General features: G+C 41.7%; 1 protein-coding gene across 2 annotated transcripts in view; it reads right to left on the bottom strand.

Moving 5' to 3' along the window:
* The window catches only part of SATB2 (SATB homeobox 2), a 167,021-nt gene that overhangs the window by 123,608 nt on the left and 24,769 nt on the right, over positions 1-18,644 (bottom strand). The window lies entirely within an intron of this gene.

Here is an 18,644-nt window from a genome sequence, read left to right as displayed (position 1 = left end):
AAGTTTTACAATTCGGTGTATTGCTGTAATGACATCATATGACATCAGAAACCCTGCATGACTTCTAAAGCCCATGATTAATTTTCCTACTATAATCATCCTGTTAATAAATGAAAAATAACTGAATGAAAGAAGTTGACCATTTATGGGCCATTTAAAAACCTACGCTCAAGCAATGAATACCTCTAGGTTAAAATAAAATTAAAAAGAAAATAAATAAATAAATAAATAAAAGCCCAAAACTAAATTTTGGCCCCAAACTACATACTGTCCCTAAAGATGTTTTTAGGATGTGCAGTTTGCCATTCAGTGCCTATCTTCCCATCCACTCCCCTGATCTGCTTCAAGAGCTCTTCAGAACAGCTTTCAGTAAAAGCACTGGATTTTTTCAAGGTTTTGAGCACTCTCTCCCACTAAGCTCTTTCCAGCACCAGCTTCTGTTGATCCCTTAAGGGTCACTGACTGAATTACAAGATATTGTGTGTAACTTCGGGGAGATATCTGCTGATAGGAGTGCACAGGATAATAAGCTGGTGGTGCTGAAGTCCTCCTTTTCTAGGCAGGATCACAAAACATGCCAATTGTCCTATAATATCAGAGAATTGTTCAGCGGTTTACTGAGTAGGCCCATTGGCCAAGCACATGCCAGGGTCTACATAAGCCTTATAACTTAAAAACATGCTGAGGTTTCTACTACTGGGTCTTCAAATCTAGATTTTGTTGGAGATGAAATCCAGACCAGTAAGGGATTGTGTCACTTCTTACCCTGTAACCCTGAGTGCCTCACAATGCTTTGCTATTGTAGCTCCCAGCCTGGGAGGCTCAGGGTATGTATTAAACCCATGCAATTAAACCCATGGCCGGCCCATGCCAGCTGACTTGGGCTAAGGGGCTGTTTAATTGCAGTGTAGCCATTCAGGCTCGGGCTGCAGCCCAAGTTCTGTGACCTTTCCACTCACCCTCCAGCCCCAGCCCAATAGTCTACACCACAATTAGACAGCCCCTTACCTAGTTAGAGTCAGCAACAGGCATCCAGGTCGCGCCCTGGATCTGTGTGCTATGCAGTCAGCCCTGGTTCAGCAACTCCAACCCCAACAGCCTGTCTACAACCTCTCAGCCCCACTCTGGCTTCCACTAGCCTGCGTTACAACCAGCAAGGTGACCTCAACACACTCCCAGTCCCAAATCTGTGTGTTCTGTAACGCCCAGCCCTCCCCCTGGACAGGTCAGGGAAATAATGTTTGTTTGTTCCTTTAAAGAGACAAAAGCACATCACAACTTATCAACTTAACAGGGGTAAATACACCATTCCCTACAAACACAGCACTGAGTTGGTTTATAGTTAAATAAAACACATCCATTAACAACAGGACATAGGTTAGGTGATGCCAAGTAAAAGGAATAAAGTTAGAATGGGTTACAAGCAACTAAGAAGCAAAGACACGCCTTTAAACATCTAAAACTTATTCTAGCAAGGTACAGGCTTTGTTCAAGATTGATTTCTCTCTTCAGTCATCATTCTTCCCAGCCATGACAGACTTTCCCTTAGTCAGGACCTTCTACGGAAGTAAAAGATGCTGATCTTCCTACGTGAAAGATCTTTGCCTAAGGCTTTCTCTACACTACCAAGTTTTGTCGACTACACTTATATTGACACCCAAAAGTCAACTTAATAAAGCCTGTTCACACTAGCCCCCTCTGGCGACAGATGACATCCACATTGTAGGCACCATCATTGACAGTGTGAGCAATGCACTGTGGGCATGTATCCCACAGTGCAGGGCGACACCTTCTGTCGCTAGGTGTTGTGGGAAGGCGGAGCTGATCATGGTGCATCTTGGAACCGTGCTAAAGGTCCCGTCATGCATTGCTTTGTGTCCTAGCCCTCCACTTGCTTCCGGCTTTCTTTTGCGCCATTTTTTTCAACGGCCATTCTTTGCTGTGCACCCCAGCATCTGAAATGAGAAGGAATGGATCTTGCACTTCGCTCCTATGCTCTGTTAAGTGTCATGAGGACATCATGCATGGCAGTGCAGTTAATTGTGAAATTACTGATAGAGGAAGACTCGCAGGCACCCGACATTCTGCATAATATGGATAGCAGCAATTTTACATTGCTTTTGGCATTCACAGAGCAACTGCATAGGGTAGACCATCGCTTTTGGGCTAGGGAAAGCAGCACTGAATGGTGGAATCGCATCATCATACAGGTCTGGGATGAAGAGCAGTGGCTACAGAACTTTTGGATGCGTAAAGCCACCTTCCTGGAACTGTGTGCTGAGCTGGCCCCAGACCTGTGGTGCAAGGACACCAGAGTGAGAGCTGCCCTCTCAGTAGAGAAGTGTGTGGCAATCGCTGTCTGGAAGCTGGCGACTCCAGACTGCTCCTAGTCACAAATCAATTTGGAGTGGGGAAGTCTACCATTGGTGCTGCATTAATTCAAGTTTGTAGGGCAATAAATCGCTTCCTGCTATGAAGGACTGTGACTCTGGGAAATGTGCATGAAATAGTGGACAGCTTTGCAGAGATGGGTTTCCCTAACTGTGGAGGGATGACAGATGGCACACATATTCCAATTTTAGCACCAGACCACCTTGTAACAGAGTACATCAATAAGAAGGGGTACTTCTCCATGGTGTTGAAGGTGCTTGTGGATCACTGTGGGCGTTTCACAGACATTAACGCGGAGTGGTCTGGAAAGATGCATGCATCTTCAGGAACACCGGCCTGTACAGAAGGCTGCAAGCGGGGACTTTCTTTCCAGACCACAAGATTACAGTGGAGGATGTGGAAATGCCCATAGTGATCCTGAGAGACCAAACTTACCCCTTACAGCCCTGGCTCATGAAACCTTACACGGGACACCTGGACAGCAGTAAGGAACGTTTCAACAACAGGCTGAGTAGGTGCCGGATGACAGTTGAATGTGCTTTTGGCAGATTAAAGGCACGCTGGCATTGCCTTTATGGCAGGTTAGACCTTAATGAGGAGAATATTCCCATGGTCATAGCCGCGTGCTGCACTTTATGTAATCTCTGTGAATCTAAGGGCTTGTCTATACTTACACGCTGGTTCGGCGGCAGGCAATCGAACTTCTGGGTTCGATTTATCGCGTCTTGTCTGGACGCGATAAATCGAACCCAGAAGTGCTCCCCGTCGACTCCGGTAAACTTGCTCAGCGCGAGGAGTACGCGGAGTCGACGGGGGAGCCTGCCTGCCGCGTCTGGACTGTGGTAAATTCAAACTAAGGTACGTCGACTTCAGCTACGTTATTCACGTAACTGAAGTTGCGTACCTTAGTTCGAATTGGGGGGTTAGTGTAGATCAGGCCTAAGGGTGAAATGTTTGCTCAGCGGTGGAGCGCTGAGGCAGAGCGCTTGGCTGCTGAGTTTGAGCAGCCAGATACCAGGGCTCTCAGAGGAGCCCAGAGGGCAGCAATTGAAATCAGGGAGGCTCTGAGGAAGCACTTTGACAATGAGCAGCAGCAGAGTATATCTTTAGAGTAGCTTCCATGGTGCATTCCATGTTTTTTTCCTAGGAGGCTATGTTAACATTTGGGGCTGCATATCCCAGTAAGAAAATGATTAAAATGCCTGTACATGTACTCATAGTGATTGCAATGTGAATTTGCAGAAAACAAAATAAAGATGATTTACCATTATAAAACTTTGCTTTTATTGCTCAAGAAAAAGCAGTGACACTCACCAAAACACAGATGCTTGCTGGGAAAGGAGGGACTGGGAAAGGGCAGACCCTCACAACTGTGTGTAGGTCCAGCGGTCATTGTGAAAGTTGTGCGAGTGGGTGGAGTGATGGGGAAACTGAGGAGTCCCAGACAGTGGAAAGGAATGTGCAGGCAGAGTGGCAGGGGCAGGCTGGTAAAGAATTGTGCATGTGCTGCAGTGGAGGTCGAGCCTGGACCTGCTCACGCTGCAGCATTATTAATGACTTGAGCATCTCTGTTTGCTCCTCCATTACTTTTATCATCCGCTCAGTTGCGTCTCTAGCAAACGCTTGATTCTCTTTTCTATCCTGCCTTTCGGCTTCCCAGCAGTCCTTTCGTTCCCTTTTCTCTGTACTGGAGCACTGCAGTACCTCCTGAAATGTCTTCTTTGGTGCGTCTTGGCCTCTTTCATATCTGCCAGAGACAGTTGGGCAGGGGTGCGTGGGGTATTCCTGAAGAGCATATCTGGTGAAGCACAGGGAACAATGCACAGAAGCGGGATTGTTAAATTCAAGCACAGCATTGAAACATTTCACTTATATGCACCTTTTGCAACGTATCAAACATTTTCTCACTGACCCTTGCCAGGCACACATCTTGCAAGCACCCAAAACATGGTGAGTTTTGGGAGGAGGGGAGCGCTGCCCCTGGACAGAAAAACATAGTGTCTTTGCAGGGGTTGCAGTGCAGCTTTACAGGGAAATAATTCTAAAATTATCCCACCCTTTTCCACAGGCAGGGATCATTCTAGCAGACATTTCACTGCTGAGGGTAAGCAGGGAAACCAGGGTACTGCATGCTTGTGGCTTCTGCCCTTCTCTATATGCAGCTCACTTGTGTGATGCTTTGGTCCCTACACAAGTGATTGCTGAATGGCACAGGAAATTTTCCTACAATGGGGGGAGGAACAAAGCTGCACTGCCACACAACCTGCGGCAGAGGATTTCCTGGAGGTACTTAGTAACTTTCCTGGAGATCTCTCTGGAGGATTCCCGTGAGATCTCGATGAGCATCAACAACCTGTTCCGCCATACCAATTAGCTACACAGGGAAATGTCCAGCACACAGAAACACAGCTAGCCTTCCACATTTCTATGCCCTGAACCCACCTCCACCCTACACAAGCCACAACCACTTACCAGGCGTCTTATCTCCTGCTTCTTGCTCGCCGGAGAACAACTGCTGAGACTGGCTAGGCACCTGAGGAGTGGAGAAAAGTTTCTGGCTACCTGCCCCACCGGTCGACCCCACTGGGAGATCCACATTCTTGTCTAGCTCCACCTCTTCATCAATAACTTCAGCCTCCGGGTTAGGTCCTCTTTCTGCCGCTTCTGTTCCTCTGAAGTATCCACAGGGCTTTTGGCGATGGAGGTGGGGTCACCACCAAGGATACTGTCCAGCTCCTTATAGAAATGGCAGGTCTTAGGTGCAGCACCGGAGCGACTGTTTGCCTCCCTTGCCTTATGGTACGCCTGCCTCAGCTCCTTTATCTTCGATCTGCATTGCAGTGTGTCCCGATCATAGCCCTTTTCACACAAGCCTCGAGAAATGTGCCCATAGGTATCCCAATTCCTGTAGGTCAAGCGCAGCTGGGACTGCACAGACTCCTCTCCCCATATACTGATCAGATCCAACAGCTCCACTGTGGTCCAGGCAGGAGAGCATTTGGTGCGATAGCCAGCCATGCTCACCTGGGAAAACGCAATGAGACCTCCCCATGCCAAGCCAGCAAGCAGGAAATGGAATTTAAAATTCCCGAGGCTTGCAAGGGGTAGGGGTAGATTGTTGTTTACCTGGCTGCAGTGCAGCGGAGTTCTAACTGATGACCAGAGTGGTCAGGATGGGCATTGTGGAATACTTCCTGGAGGCCAAATAAAGTGATTAAAGCATGTGTGGTGTCTACAGTGGCTCTCTGTCAATAATAAAGGGAAAGGAAAAGAAAAAAAAGTCTCTCGTAGGGAATGGAAGTATTTTGTCGACAAAACCGGGCATTTTTCCCAACAAAAGTCACATTGCAGTGTGTATGCACTCACTGTTTTGTCGCCAAAAGCCAGTTTTTGGCAACAAAACTTGGTAGTGTAGACAAAGCCTGTGCCACTTTCTCACCTATATTCAGTTTCCAGAGACTTCAACCCCTCCTTGGTTGAAGGACCCAGCTTTCTCAGTTTGAAAGAGCTCTGTTCCCTTGTGTCTGTCTAGTGATAGATGCACAAATGGCATCTGTCTTCACTTACATCTTCCCAAGTTCAATTACTTGGTTTCAAGAGGCAGGATGACCTCATGCTGTTTTTCCCTTTCTGTGGGCTCCCTATCCCACTTCATATAAATGTGGCTTCCATCGTTTTGATTCCACCATACTTAATTTACATAGCAGACAGGTAAATCACTGCCTTCTTCCTGTCTGGGAAGGAACCTGTTTCTCCCTGTTTAGCCACAAACCTTAAAGCATAATATCATTTAGTATCCACATCTCCTCATGTCATGTTAATATGCACATTTCACAATGATATCGATCACCAATGTGTTATTAGCTTTCAGAAAAGCCCTCACTCTATGTACTTTCATAATACAGTAATATTGTATACATCATGCAAGGATATTAATGAGTGATATTAGTTTCCCCATGATATCTTACATGCCACATTTTAGATACAGATTATAGTAACAGTGCGTTAGGTGTGGTGAATATGTTAGGCCTGACAAGAGCTGCTGACACAGAATAGTGAATCACAAATGGGCCACCATGTGCACACCCTACTCCTCCAATTCTCCACCCTCAGTTCTGATGCCCAGAGCTCAAAACAGAACAAAGTGGCAGCAGTGAGTTCCCCATGATATTTGGGGTCAATGCAATGAGTTTGCACGCACGCACAATTATTAAAAATTATCCATTTCTCTCTCGCGCACACACAAGGTATAATATGTTTCAGATACCCAAACTCCTTTTTTTAAAAAAATTAAAAGCAGAGATCTTTCATCTAGTCACATGCCCTGGGCTTTAAGAAAAATACCAGAAATGGGCAACACGAATTCTTGCAACACTAATCATTCTTTTATGTAACATTATTTTTATGTAAAATATGTTACTTACAAACGTGGGGATAACGCGGTCTTCTACTCCAGGCTGCAAACTCACCACCACATGCCTCTGGAAGGATTTGGGGCAGGGCAGGGATTGTAATCGGCCTCGTGCTGAAAGCAGGCACTGGCTGCTGCTGGAGGTACAAGATCTAGCTAAGACCGACCCAATGGTCTGAACTCTAATTAGAGCATGTTAATTGTTTCTACATGTATATGTAGGTATTACACACAGCAACCGCTAATATAAATAATTCCATAGTTTCATATAAGGGCAGATGCTTTACAGAAATAGAAGTGATTCAGTCATAAGCCAATTACTTTTATATTTAAAATACATGGAATACAGATTGCCTATCTGCTATAGGGCAAGCATGCTACAGCTACAGTACTAACAAAGCAAATTTAACTACATATCTTGCCACACATCAGATAAGGTGGTTTTGGTAGAACTGAATACAGTACATATATTAAAAGTTTTCATCTGCATGTTGTTTCTGGACATGAGGACAGATAGAAATTTAGACAAATGCTAAGTGCTCCAAAGGAAAACAAAGCACATACAGTGTATTATTTAGTACAGTGATTATGTAATCCTCAGAGGAAAAAAGAAAATTCCTTTTTAAAAAAAGAAGTTATTTATTTCTATCAGTTGGAGCCATTTATTTAAAATAGAGTTGCACAATTTCCAGACAACTGGATCTGTGAAGTAAGTTTTATAGATTTGTGTCAGTTCTTTCAACATTATCCTGGAGCAAAGGCTAAACTAATTTTATCCTAGTGTTATTCTCGACTGATTAAATATCAAGACAGTGTTTTTCAGTGTGGAACTTCATTCCCTTTCCTTCTGTTCGCCGCCCCCTCCCCAACTTATGCACCAAAGCAGAATTACAACACATGTTCAGAGGGATGCTTAGGAAGCCATGGAGATGTTCTGATGAGCGGTTTGATCTGGATCACCCTCTCCGGCCATAAAACTCGCAGAGTGGCCTGCTGCACAGATCCTAGGGGTTTAGCAGGTGATACCTTGCCTCTGTGCCAGCTCCTGGACCCGTCCAAATTTTGGCTTCAGCTGGAAGGACTTGGACTCCCCCGGAGCAGCAAAAATTGACATACATCTGAGCGGCAAGATCTGGACTTTCATGACATTGCCAAAAATCAAACTATCACCCTTAATATGAGTATAAAATCACTGGCACAGAGGGTTTAAACAAACTGCGCTAGCAGTATAAATATATATATATTTTTTTTTAATATTGCAACATCTTTTTTATTCTGCTTTTCAGTACAGAACGCCATCCCCAGAACCCAAGTATTCTCCTACTTACGTAGTGAGGCACCTATCAAATTAGATTTTACAACAAAGTTAAAAGGACACAGACAAGATAAAAATACCACACAGGGTATTAAAATAAAAACATTGCCTCCCCACATTAATCGGAACACCTTAGTTTATTAGGCATGAAAGTATTTTAAAATCTAATTCACGTTTCACCATTCACGCTGCGTTATTATTCTCCTATCACTCAATGTGGACTGTGAAAGCACTGTAATTAAAAAAACAACTAAAACTAGGTTTTATAAACAGCCTCTACTCCTGCTGAGCCCTCCTTTTAAATAAATAAATAAATCTGGAGGTTTAACCAAATCTGACACTTTTTTTTTTTTTTTTTTTAAATATCTGTAGGCAACAATCTGCTTAATAGAAGCAGCTTCACACTGGCAAACCTCTTAATAATAAAAAAAATACACTTTGTAAGAACTGCACACATGATTATACCCAGTGCCAAATTCATCCCTGGGATAATTTTGTTAGCTTCACCGAGGTTGAATTCACAAAATGAAGAATTTGACCCTTCATGTAGTAATATACTTACAGCAAAATCTGGGAGAATTTAATACAGATTGATCCAACGGGCTTAACTAGAAACTTAATAGTGATCTACAGGAATTACTGTAAACATCTATACAGGTTAACAGAAAACAATAATGTTACTGTATCATATTTTAAACATTCATTTCTATAGCAGGGATAAAATTTCCCATAGAACTGTATAGAAAAAAAAATAATGAAAAAAAAACAACTTATAAATATCATAATTTCCTATTAAATTTTAAGACTTTTCCATCAGAGTACTCAGCACTTACAGAATGTAGCACTTTTTATCTGTAAACCCCAAAATGTTTTCCAAAGAGGGTAAATACTATTGTCTGTCATTTAGGTGGAGAACAAAAGTAGAAAGCGTTTAAGTGACTTAACAAGGCAAATCACTGGCATAGGCAGGGAACAGAACCCAGGTTTCCTGACTGGCAATAGTGCCCTTTACACTGGACCTAGCCACCACCCAAGTGGTGTGAAAAAACATCCCCCGAGCGACATAAGTTACACCAACAGAAGCGCCAGTATGGGCAGCATTCTCCCGCCAATATAGCTACCAGTGCTCATGGAGGTGGTTTTATTATGTTGCTGGGAGAGCTCTCTCCTGTCGGCATAGAGTGGCTACATGAGCGATCATACAGCGGTGTAGCTGCATTGTGCTGCTGGAAGCTCGCTACTGTAGACATGGCCTATATCTAATGAGAAGCACGGCTTCTACGGATTTAAACACATTCTCAAATTTAAGCTGTGACATTACTCATACTGGGAATGTTATTCTTGGGCCTGATCCCACAGTCTTCACTGCCAGGGGGGTGGGGGCAGGACAGGAAAAAATCACACTGAAGTCAACCAGCCTTTCCCAAAACAGAAAGTGCAGAATCAAGCTCCTAATTTGATCCAAAAGGCAGCTTTCACAACTTTTAAGACTGGGTGTAAGACATATTTGTGTTTTAATGGCTTAGCCAGTTCAAGGGGGTTTGCTTTATTTGTTTGTTTTGTGCCTTTTTTTTTTTTTTATATATAATGGGTTGTAAATCACCTTAAGATGCACTGCATGAATGGCTGCACTATAGAAGAGCAGTTTGTATCGTATTGTAAAATTTTCAGACGTTCACCACACACAAATGGCATTTGTAATGAAAATACTGCCATATATCTTAATTTGTACTAGAACAAATCAGTTTTATTTGTTCATTCTGTGACTTAGTGTCATAGGTCTTTTAGAAAAGATAATTTATAATTCCTTATGCAATTAGATATGAAATTAAGTCATCTCACTGCTTCAGAAGAATTTATAATAGAGCATCAAACTCTTCCAGGTTAAACCAGTTCTACTGATAATATTTTGATAGTGTCAAAAAAGACGACATAAAATGCTTTAGTATAACAAATTAACACATGCCTTTTGGATAAATTACTGTACCTGCTGTTAATCTTTTAATTAGGTTCTCAATTTCACATACACATTAATGGTGAGGTGTTAGCGATCAGAAAATGCAAAAAAAAATGGTGTTGATATGGTCTTTAGTAAGATGTCAGAAAGAAAGAATTGGCATTGTTTTAAAGTTGCCTGATAATACTAAAACTGCTGTGAATATTATTAAAAAAAACAAACCCTCAGTTCTGCATTTTTTTTTTAAACAAATGAAGAGTCTTTAAGTTAGAAAAGGAAGAGACTGTTCTCCATGCTCATAGCTCAGAAAAAGATTTGGGGGCTAAAAGAAATACCACCCGTATTCATGTTTAATTTATCAGAACAACAATCCTTTGTTTTGCATAGCTATATAATGTTTGTTACGTAAAAAGCGGCTTAGCTTTTCTTTTTTAAAAAAAAGAATAATATGTTTGCAATGCACGTATTGTTTGCATACACACACACACATCCTGCATATATAATAGAGATATCTGTTTATATAGAATCAATCTATATTAATAGTGGTAACTGAAACACTTACTATATGGTAATGTTTCACAAAATGATACTTTTTCATGATGCTATAGTCCTGCCTGAGTATTTCTCTACATCTTAAAATGATTTTTTTATATCCAGTTCATTATTTGATAAATTCTCTTCCTCAAACAGTCGTCTGTTCTCAGTCAGTTTTAGCACAAGATAAACATTTTTTCCCTCAATGTTCTCCCCACAGATTCTTCCACAGAATCTTTTCACACAGTGCTGAAAAGAATAGACTCCGAGAAGCAGACAAACTGCCATCAGTTAATGATCCCTGTGCCAAGGGACATTTTAGCATGGAATTGTCATTGTGAAAGTAGGAACTATCTACTAGCTATCCCACATAATGGGTTTTATTAGAAAAAGGAAGAGGGCCAAAATGTGGCTAAGCAGCAAATATATTATAAAAACAAAGTATGAAAGCAATTTAGCAAAGAATCCTGAATGGCACACACATTCTCTCTTAAGCTTACTCTAATTAAACTCTTATTTGGAAATTTAGGAATATCCAAGTGAGAATGGAAAGCAACTGAAAATTACTGTACATACAGAACTGGCCGGGGGTGAGGTGTTGACACTGTTTTCTACAATTAGTATGGTTTTATAATTCAGTTAGCACTTACTTCATTCAAAACGTGATCATTTTTGTTGGAATAAGCATGCAAGGGATATTGTCCGTTAGTATCAAGAACAGGAAGCCATTGTCTCAAACACTTTCCTGCTCCCATTTAACTGTGATGGAAAAGCTCTGAGGGACAAATTCTACCATAAGATATAGTATCATAGAGGGCAGGCAGAGGTGGAAGGGAACTCAAGAGGTTATCTAGTCCATCCCATCGCACCCCACGGCAGAATTAAGTACACTTCAGTGAAAAGTGCAAACACACAGAGTTTGGTCTTGTGGCCTCAGGATTACTCATTGGTCCTGTCTATGTTGGGAAAATGGAGTGTTTTAGGAAACGGGCTGAGCTAGAACATGTTAACACTTTGTTAAACACCACTTGGCAACTAGGGTAGACAAAGGATCTATCTAAACTGGTTAGCCTTCACTGCAGAAAAGGTGTGTGTTTTCTTGAGCTCACTATGTCAAGTTAGTTAAATTCCTAGAGGAGACAAGACACTGTAATTTTTACCTCAATGCAGCTGGTTGAGGTAAACGCCAGTTGGGGTTTATAGGGTTGACCCTAACTAGCTTCATCAAAGTAAAAACTACTTATGCCTTGTCTTAGCTACCTTGATGTGAAACTTGAATGATTTTAATGTAAAACTTTTTCTGAAACAAAAGACATAACCTTGGCTATGATATGTTTGGAATAAGCCATGTTTTAACATGTTAGCTGGTCAGGCTGAGCCTTACTGGGGAGCCTAGGGACCATTCTGATGTGCTAACGTGTTAAAATGCAACCTCCCCTGTCTACGCTAGAATTTTAAAATATGTTTGCTTTTTAAGAATACACCTCTTATCGTAGTCTACACAGACCACTGTTAAAAAACGTGATCAACCCTGGAGAGGGGAGGAGTTAGGTGTTTCAAACACCATTGTCTTTGCCAACACTACCTGCTAAGTGATGTTTTAAAATGTGTTATTAACACATTAGCTATCAAATCTACTAAACACACCTCATTTTCCTATCCTGGACTGGGGGGGGTAACCTAATCTAGTCTATTATGTTCCCTTTTTTAGGAAATACTGCTACTTTTAAACCAATATTTAGGCCCCCATTAGAGAAATGAAATGATGCCTAAACATAAATGTTCAATAAAAACTACCATGCACCATTTCCCAACATTCCTCAAAAATACCAGAGGTTCCTGTGGGCAGGGAGAAGTGGACCAAAAATAATCTGAATTTATTAAAAACTGGTCTGGACTTTTAATCAAGTACACACAATCCTTTTGGAGTGAACTTCTGTTTATTTTCCCTCAAATACTGCTGTAAGGGTTACCGGGCCATAGCCCCTTTTCTGTCACAACTTCTTCACTATCTTGTTCATGGGTTTACAGAACAGACTAAAAGAATATGTGACAATATTTCTCTGAAGAGGGTGAAGCTGTGGGATACAAGTTTTATCTATTTGCATATAGCCTGCGGCACAAAGAGTGGAAGGTTTTAAGGAATACAACTTTGTAAAGCAGCAGAGCAGATTTGCTATTATGTTCTGCTGTTATTTCTCAGAAACAGGAGGGGGGAAAAAAACCCAGATAAATATCTTTAATGTTTTCTCTCAGTGACGTATTCAGAATTTTACCAATTACTGGTATGGAACAAACAAATGATACACACTCCACTGAAACACAATTCAGGATTCATTAGAGTCCTCAAACCAGTCATCAAAATATGGTGTATTTCAAAGCACTTGGTTTAAAATTCTCATCATGGACATGCAAAAGCTCACAGGCATACAGGAAACGAAGCAGGGGTATTCTACTGTGACCAAAATGTGCTCTGGCCACTCAGCTCTCTCTTCTTTTCATCCCTGCCTTCTCTTCTGCTCGTGAACGCCATGGTATTTTGCTCAGTCACAAACCGCATAGGAGATGGAAAGCAGCCATCAGAAGTGCTGAGCTATTCAGGGCTCCATTTGGTTACTCTCCTTTAAGCTGTTCAAACACTAATAAATTACCCATTTACTTATACTACCCAGATGTTTGCCATCTAGAAAAACAGATTATTTGTGGAAGTTTTTGTTCCACCACAAAAATCCTGCGAATAATAAACGGGGAGCAGAGAGCCAATGCCAAAAGCAACTTGCACATAGATCAGCATTTTGATGGGGGGAGGGGGGGGGGAAAAAACACTTGTTGACCACTGTTTTAAAGTTAAGAATTTCTGTAATGAGCAAAGTAAGGAATGTAGTGGCCAATGTGATCATAAGGTAGTGACATGGGAGGTATTTGAGTAATAGCAAAATGACTCTACCAAAAAAAGGTAACATTGACAGATGAGATTTAAAGGCAACCTGCAACATTTTTTAAAATTGGATTTGGACCCTCCCCTCTTCTTTAGGGCATGTAAAGAAAGCTTGAAATGTATTTTTTCCCCAAAAAATAAAGATTCTTCATGGATATCAGAAGTCTTAAGTATGGTCTTCCATGACTTTGATGGAAGACTCTCAGTGATATTTGCTGAGAGCACCTATGCCTTGTGTGAAAGGCTTTGGATGTTGAATCTTTAACAAAGATGTCCCTTCCGCCAAGTGCTCACTAGGTGTTAGAATTAAATACATGTAAACAAAAAAGCAAAAAACATTTTAAACAGGCTGAGCAAAATTCCTTGCCCTTTGCACTTGCTTGATTTTCACTCTCAACTCTTGGGATACAGTTCTGTGCTCCACTTGCCATGAAGCATTCCAAGGTAGACAAGAGATGAACTTTTAAGGTCTTTGTAGCAGAGACCATGATTTTGTTCTGTGTTTGTACAGTGCCTAGCACAACGGGGTCCTGGTCCATGACTGGAACTCATAGGTACTATGGTAATACAAATTATTAATAATAAAAAATATAATAAATAATTAATAATAATAAACACAGGAAAAACCTGAGGAAAAATCTTTCAGGCCTTCTTTAAAGAACATAAAGAAGCAAAAATGGGAACACACCCAAAACTACAAAACCCAGAGAATTTAGGGAGGAGGGAGGCATTCAGAAGGAAACTTTTCTTCTGGACCCCTTCAGATCATTGCCAGAATTCAGATCTGCTTAACAATTCGTTTCAAGGCTATCGTTAGTATTAACTTTAGAGCTCATTGCAAAATGCCCAGTATAACCGCATGAGGCAGACACACAACACTGCTGAGTGCTTTAGTCCAGTCCCCCACCACCTTGCTCCCAATATCAGAAAGCATTGAGAAGGGAGTGAGAGGAGAGCTAGGGATGAGAACAGAGACGCCCCGGGAGAAGGGAGGAAGGCAAAAGGGGGTTTCTACTTTTAACTTAATCAGATATAGTTTTTAATCAAAGATCAGGATAAGATTCTGCTGCTGAGAGGAGGCCAGAAAGGAGGGGTATTTTGTTTGTTTATTTTTCAGTAAGAGAGAGGTGTTACATTATCAGGGCATCCATATTTGGCAACCACCAAGTTGAGGTTATGGGGACATTGCCAATCTGCCTAGAACCTAAGGGCACAAATACAGGAGAACTGCACTAATCACTGGGAGACACTGTTGCAAATTAATGAACTTCACAAGATTAGGGAGCAACTTAGATTGCAAACTTTTTGGAATAGGGACCATCTTTTTGTTCTGGGTTTGTACAGCACCTAGCATCATGGGATCGTGGTCCATGACCAGGTCTCTTAGGCACTACAACATACAAACAAAGAAGAAGAAGAAAAAAGTGAACAAACAATGTGAGGGCAAGGAAACCATCAGAAAGTGCATTTTATTCATTTGATAACTGTCACAGAGTTTCATTTATAGCATCCAAATTTTACCAGTAAATCAAATGTTTATTTTGTAAACACAAAAAAGTCTTGGCAGTACAAAACCTGACTAGATCACCCTGTTATTTATTATTAGCTGTGCTTTGATCAAAAGAACTTGGGACCCAGCCCTGCACACTCAGCTCTGAGCAGTACTAGCCAGTGAGGAGTACGAACAGACAATTTACAGGTGGAGTGATCACACAACTCTTCAAAGTAGACCCAATTTTCCTCTCGCATCAGCTGTACAGGAGTGCAGTTATTCCTCTTACTTATACTAGCTGTAATCAGAAAGAAACCTTCTCTTCCTACCTGTCAGTAGTGTACTTAGTGCAAGCAGTAACATGCATAGATTACCAAGGTCCTACTGTATTTTCATGATCTTGTTTTATCTTTCTTAATAGAGGAATAGTAAAATGATTCTTGTGTGCGCTCAATGGCAATAAACACCAGCAGCTGATCTGTTTGCCTTCACCCTGCAGTTACACAGTCTATGCTGATGTTACTCCGCAATCCAACAGATCTCACTGTTGGGAAATGTTTCCTGGTATTTTGCCCAAATTATCTTTTACTCAGTTTCCTCTGATTACCCCTAGCCCTTCCCTCTTGGAGGTCCTAGGCAATTACACTCCCTTCTTGGTATTTACACCCTTCAAATATTTGTAGACTGTTAGAGTCCCACAAATAGCAACAAGGTTGTAATGGTCATCACACAATGCAACAAAGTAGGAGCTAAGTACTCAGGCTGACATAAGAACATAAGAAAGGCTGTACCAGGTCAGACCAAAGGTCCATCTAGCCCAGTATCCTGTCTACCGACAGTGGCCAATGCCAGGTGCCCCAGAGGGAGTGAACCTAACAGGCAATGATCAGGTGATCTCTCTCCTGCCATCCATCTCCAATAGGTTCACACATTTGGTGGACTGGGTTTTAGTGACTAGTTGTTTTCTAAATGGCAAAATACCCAAAGCGACTGCATGCTCTCTCTCGCTCTCTCTCTCTCTCGTATTTAAGTGCATCCAGTCTTCTTGGAGAGCATTAGGTTAACAGCCTGAGGGTGGGGCAGACTCCAAGTATATTTACATGTTCAGAGACTGTGTTTGCCCCCCTTTTTCCAAGTGAAAAGATGGTTTGTGGTTAAGACACCAGGAGTTCTGGGTTTCATTCCTGGCTTTGTCACATTTGCTAGGGATCCTGGGCAAGTCCTTTAATATCTGTGCCTCAGTTTCCCAGCTGTCCAGCTGGGATAATGACATTTCCCTCTCAGTCATGCTGCAAGAACAAAAATCATCCATGTTTGTGAAGTGCTCAGACTCTAGAGTGCCAGAGACAAGCCTAAAGAGTCGCCCACTTCTTTCTTTCCCTTAGATCTCCTGTCACTTTCTCGTTTCCCTCCACTCCACCTGGCAGCCTCCGACCCTCTTTCCTTCCCTTCAGTCTCCCCATTTCACTTTTCTCCCTATCACCGCCCCCCTCTTCCTTCCCCACTCCCATGCAGCTGTCTCCTGTCCACCTGGCTACTTGCTACATGTTTTGCTCCTGGTAACAGGATCCCAGAACAGACGTGCATTTTCTGAATGGGTAACATCATGCAGCACAACTCCTCCTAAAGCCACGGCAGCCCCTCCTGAAATTTAGTTATCTAATCTATGGCTAAAACTGTCACTCTGTCCTGGAAACTTTCATTCACAACACAGGTATGAGATGAGCATCAACAGTGGAAGACACTGCACGTTGCCCGGCGAACCCATCTTGACCCTGACCTAGCCGAACCATTTTTAGGAAGTTGAAGCGTAGTTCCATCTTCATGGTCCAGTCATTCTTTGGCTTCTCTGCAGAGCCTGTGATCAGAGCTAAGTAGCAGAGCTGGTCAAAATATAGAAGAAAAATCTCACTTAATTTTTTCCCCTGGTTTCTCTCAGAATTGCAAAGTTTGCCAAAGTTTCCAACTAGCTCTACTAAATTAGTATCCATTGTGGTAAGAAGTCTACTTTCACAGCTAATCCAACAGCAGTACGTTTGCATGTAAAATGGAGCAGATTGTAGCTACTTTTATTTTTAGTATGGAGGGGCAGCCTGTGAAGACCTCTGGTCCCAGCATTCAGTGCTGTATCTTCATGGAGCACTGGCTGCGGAGATACACAGAGACTATGGGCATGGGCATAGTGTGATCTTATTACAAAGATCAGGTGCAGGTCACAATGTAGAACTCTAACGGGCACTCAAAACCTGGCTCTGAAGGCTCCAGTTTAGCCACAAATGCTCCAGATGAATTATTCTCTTTCTGGGACCCCACCCCAATAAATACAATTATTAGAAGCAGAGTGTTTTAGATTTGGGATATTAATGTTATTAAATTCTGCATAGGAAAACCTCCTTGTTAAGAAGAGCTCTGTGGTATCACATTCTATTCATAAAGAAATAGGTAGCAGGTTTTCTAATTTCACGTGTAGACTCAAATGATGAAAGAAAATACATAAATGTTTACTAAGCTTTTATGGATTTCACACAACCAAATTCTCCACCCTAGTGCCAGGCTAGTAATAAGTCCCTATCTGGTTACAGAACATTGTTTGCAGATTTTGTTGAAGAACTGAAGTTTCATGAGGCCAATGTTAGCTGGAAAAGGCTCCACGGAAAATGCTTGTAAGCAACAGCTTACAGGATAAAAATGCTCTCCCCAATTAACTCAGGACAGACAGGGATGATGAAACAAAAAGCTTTCTTCAATAAGGTATGGTCCACCTTCAGAAATCCTCTATCAGTACATCCTACTGTATATTTGTCTCAAGACTGTTTGTTCTACTTCAGTAAGCTACAGGGAAAACAGCAATGGAAACTGATGCAAGTAGTCTCACACCTGTTGCACAAAAAACAAGTGATATTTTTCCCCAATTGGACCTCCAATGACAGACACATTACAAGGGCCAGTGATGCTACTGGGGGTGGTTCTAAAAGCAAGCAGAACTTTTCATAAGATCAAATGAAACTTGCCAGTCACACCCTGGAACCAGACAGCAACAAGAATAGAGAAAAATTAACAATGTACATTTTTTCCACCTAATAGATTACAATATCTGGAATTTTTATCTCACAGCTGGATTACTAATCAGTGCACAGACTGGTTAATGCTTCTTTATTGTAAAGGCAGTTAATGTTCACTTCGCCACTAGAATATGTCAGGATAGCTCTTCAGATCAGTATCCTAGTCAGTTTTCTCCAGAGCAAGTTGCTCAACGTTTTATTGCATTTAGAAAAGCATCAGAGAATGCTGAGCTTCTCACATTGGTCTTAAAAATTAGCTGTTTTCCTGTTCACAGAACACTGGTAAAGAGAACTAAAATGATTGTTTCTCAATGCATCATTTACAAAGAAATCAACGCCAATAATCACAATTGTTGACCAAGTTACTGGCAGCAGGTCATTATTGGAGAAGCTGGTCTCTCCTGATGCAGAGCAGCTGAGATAGTACATCTGTTTGTTTTCCCCTTTCTGAAACTATCATTTTTTATAAGCGAATACTAAAACAAATCTTCACATCACCACCTTGTTTCAGCCCCCATACTGATTACAAACCAAACTAATATCC

The sequence above is a fragment of the Malaclemys terrapin genome, chromosome 11 (genome assembly GCF_027887155.1).
Source record: "Malaclemys terrapin pileata isolate rMalTer1 chromosome 11, rMalTer1.hap1, whole genome shotgun sequence".
NCBI classification, from domain to species: domain Eukaryota; kingdom Metazoa; phylum Chordata; order Testudines; family Emydidae; genus Malaclemys; species Malaclemys terrapin.
Note: the sequence above shows the minus strand (reverse complement) of the source record. Positions and strands in the feature narration are given on the sequence as shown.